General features: G+C 41.2%; 1 long non-coding RNA gene across 1 annotated transcript; it reads right to left on the bottom strand.

The window, feature by feature from the left end:
- Nucleotides 1-2,158: 2,158 nt before the first annotated feature.
- Nucleotides 2,159-3,523, bottom strand: LOC112253352. Its single transcript, XR_002953986.1, has 3 exons — nt 3,468-3,523; nt 3,242-3,352; nt 2,159-3,111 (listed from the first exon to the last, which is right to left on the bottom strand). It is a non-coding gene; the product is annotated as an uncharacterized LOC112253352 (long non-coding RNA).
- Nucleotides 3,524-3,827: the final 304 nt, after the last annotated feature.

Genomic DNA, 3,827 nt, shown 5'->3' with positions numbered 1-3,827 from the left:
TTATATTCTCCTACATTCAATTCACATTTCTACAATATTCAGAGTGATATTCAGAGTGATACCAAGAATATGCATATCCTTGCCTCTGGGCCTGAGCTACAGGCAGTTAGATTAGGATATGTCTTTAGGTGGAAATTGAGAAGAAGGGGAGGGGGGGGGGGTACCCCAAAGAAGAAAACTAAGGTCAGGGCGTGACAGATCCCTTATTGATGTCACCTGTTAAATACACTTCAATCCATATAGATGAAGAAGAGACAACAGGTTAAAGTAATATTTGAGCCTTTTTAAGACAATTGAGACATGGATTGTGTATGCCATTCAGATGGTGAATGGACAACACAAAAGATTTAAACGGGGTATGATAGTAGGTTCCAGGCGCATCGGTTTGTGTATATAACTGTCTGCATGTGTCCTGATGTATGGCTTATGTAACTTAATTCTGATACATGGCCCTCAAAGAAAGAAATCAGCAAGGGCATAGGTACTCAAAGCATGTGCAGACCAACTGGCAAGTGTTTTCACTGACATTTTCAACCTCTCCCTGGCCAGGTCTGTAATACCTACATGTTTCAAACAGACCACCATAGTCCCTGTGCCCAAGAAAGAGAAGGTAACCTGCCTGAATAATTACCGCCCCATCACGTTGGTAGCCATGAAGTGCATTGAAAAGCTGATCATGGCTCACATCAACACCATCATGCCAGAAACCCTAGACACACTCCAATTCGCATACCGTTCTATAGGGAGGAGGTCAGAGACATGGCAGTGTGGTGCCAGGACAACAACCTCTCTCTCAATATGAGTAAGACAAAGCAGCTGATTGTGCACTATAGGAAAAGGAGGATCTGAGCAGGCCCCCATTAACATCGATGGACCTGAAGTGGAGCGGGTCGAGAGTTTCAAGTTCCTTGGTGTCCACATCACCAACAAACTACCATGGCCCAAACACGCCAAGACAGTTGTGAAGAGTGCACAACACCACCTTTTCCCCCTCAGGAGACTGAAAAGATTTGGTATGGGTCCCCAGATCCTCAAAAAGTTCTACAGCTGCACCATCGAGAGCATCCTGACCGGTTGCATTACCGCCTGGTATGGCAACTGCTGTGCATCTGACCGTAAGTAGCTACAGAGGGTAGTGAGTACAGCCGAGTACGTCACTGGGGCCAAGATTCCTGCCATTCAGGACCTATATACCAGGCGATGACAAAGGAAGGCCCAAAGTCATAGACTGTTCTCTCTGCTACTGCATGGCAATTTGATTTGAAGAAAGAAAGAGCCCTTCACTCGACAACTGACAGTGCTTGAAGTAAAATTGTGTATTTCTAAAAAGCTGTCCACCTAGTGACAACATTGACTGACCTTGTGTGCTTGAGGTGCTTGATAATCCTGTTACATATTGCTAATCTAAAATGATTGCATTCATTCTTCTTAACATTTTCATAGTAAGTGTATTATTTTTATTTTGTATGATTATTATTATTATTTTTTTTAGCTTTATTTAACTAGGCAAGTCAGTTAAGAAGAAATTCTTATTTACGATGACGGCCTACCGGGGAACAGTGGGTTAACTGCCTTGTTCAGGGGCAGAATGACAGATTTTTACCTGGTCATTTCAGGGATTCAATCTAGCAACCTTTCGGTTACTGTCCCAACGCTCTAACCACTAGGCTACCTGCAATACATTATTGATGTACTGCATATGCATTACTTTGTACTCTTCCTATTTGACTCCAAGTGAAAATGAGGAAAGGAAAATCCATAGGTTGTGGAACAATACCCTCTTGTGTTTAAAGACGTAGCTGCAGTCTAGTACTGAAAACACAGACTACCTTGACTAAACATCTCATGGCTCTTATCTGCCACACTAAATCTATTTATGAAGTATCAATAGTGTCTGCATACTTGTTCAGCCATTGGCCAATTCAACTTGTGTGCTTGATATTGGCATATTGATACTGTAACGATTATAGCTTCGAGAAGTTCAGAGGTGAAAATATAAAATGCATAACTGTGAAATATATATATTTTAAATACAAATTGTTTTAGTGATTAGAAATACCAAATTACAGTCCATTTTAAAAACAGCTATTCTGTTTAGCCATATTCAGTCAACATTTGACGTATGTACTAGTTCACACAGAGATAAGGAGTCAACAAAAACAGCAATTAGCTTTTTATTTTCATCATAATTGTTGTCAGTATTTCTCACGTTTTCTACTTGTTTACCTGAAAACCACATAACATCTCATATTTTATTAATGAGTTTGGTCATCATGGTGCTCATGCATCATTTAAATATTACATCAATATATTAGACACCATGATTTGAAGTGTGCTTTGGATTTTGCCCTGGGGCCTTAAATGTTGGCCAAACCTGACTGTCTGAGTGCTGCTGCTCTGTAATTATGCCTGCCACCACAGTTTCAGGAATGCTCACTCTCACAGGTCCCAACTCCAGCTCAGTACAGTCTGTAGTAGGCAGTCAACTCATGCAGTGAATGTTTAATTAGTGGCCCATGTTGTCTCCAACCTGTTGCTGTGTAGAGGGGTTCTACTCTGGATCCAGCCTGGATTCACCAGGTTGAATTCAGCCTTCTGAATTACATCAGAATATCAAACAGATGCACAATCTGTTTTTTGACTGAGCAAATTATTAAAAAATTGTGTTTTTGTAAAGCGTACAATTCATATGTGATCATATACTCATTGCTCATACATAATAATAATAGAAGATTGACCTCTATACAGAATGAAGTTGCTATGAATGCTAGTATGAGTCACCAAATGTTTTGCATACAATAGCAACCTGAAGGGATACAAAAAATACATGCATTCAGAGGATTGATTCCATGGGTTTTCTGAGAAAAAAATTCAAATTGTTTTCTGTGAAAAAGAAGCAAACAAGTGTTATGAATAGGTTGTAACATATTGAGACTGGAGTAGATATAACTCCAGTTACCCTAATGACCCAGTTAAGGATACAGGTAGTAATGCTGCTGCTGGACAGGAGAGTTTTTCTTTGTAGTACAGCTCTCTCTATCATCGGCGGAAAGTGTCAGACACATGCCCTTATCAGTTCTCCGTCCAACGAATACAGAATGGATAGCTGGGCTGGAAAAGTGATAAGGAGATGTGGTCGACAATATTACACTCTTACAACACATTTTGAAAAGCAGAAAGCTACTGTACTGAGAACACATCCAAAATCCAACCCAAGACACATCTTGACCTCATAGCTAACCTCTTTGGATGTCTTCCACACTCAGTTTTCCCATTCTCTGTCTACACATCACCTTTACTGTGGTGGCCATTCAGGTCAGGTCCAGGACATCTAGCCAGCCCTGACAAACGGCTGGAAAGTAGAAGTAGATAGAGTGAAGTCGTCGTTCACCAGAGATTCACCATCGACAATTCTCCAAAAGGCAATCATCTCTATTAGTAGTCAGTCTGTTTGATAAAAGGAATACCTTTCATTTGTGGTCTTGACCAGTCATGGAAGTATCCATTAAGTACTCATCCACATCCCAAAGGCAAAGTAACTTTGAGGACACACCTCAGTGAAGAGTTTTATTACACTATGGCCCCACCTTACTCCTTGTCTCCTATTGGTTCTCAGTCAGGCCCCAATATATCTGCACAGTCACTGATCTTTCCTTTGTCTGTCACTGGGAGATTGGCCAATAGGGTAAAAGGGGATTGGCCAGGTCCCCAAGAATGGCTAGAGAAGGTTCCCACAGGTGTGGCTCAGCTGTGCATTCCAGTACACACATACCTGTCAACTTTCCCTCCCCTCTGCCTCACTAGAGAAAGCAAGCTGAACGTGTAAG

This window comes from Oncorhynchus tshawytscha, linkage group LG06 (genome assembly GCF_018296145.1).
Source record: "Oncorhynchus tshawytscha isolate Ot180627B linkage group LG06, Otsh_v2.0, whole genome shotgun sequence".
Taxonomy (NCBI): Eukaryota; Metazoa; Chordata; class Actinopteri; order Salmoniformes; family Salmonidae; genus Oncorhynchus; species Oncorhynchus tshawytscha.
Note: the sequence above shows the minus strand (reverse complement) of the source record. Positions and strands in the feature narration are given on the sequence as shown.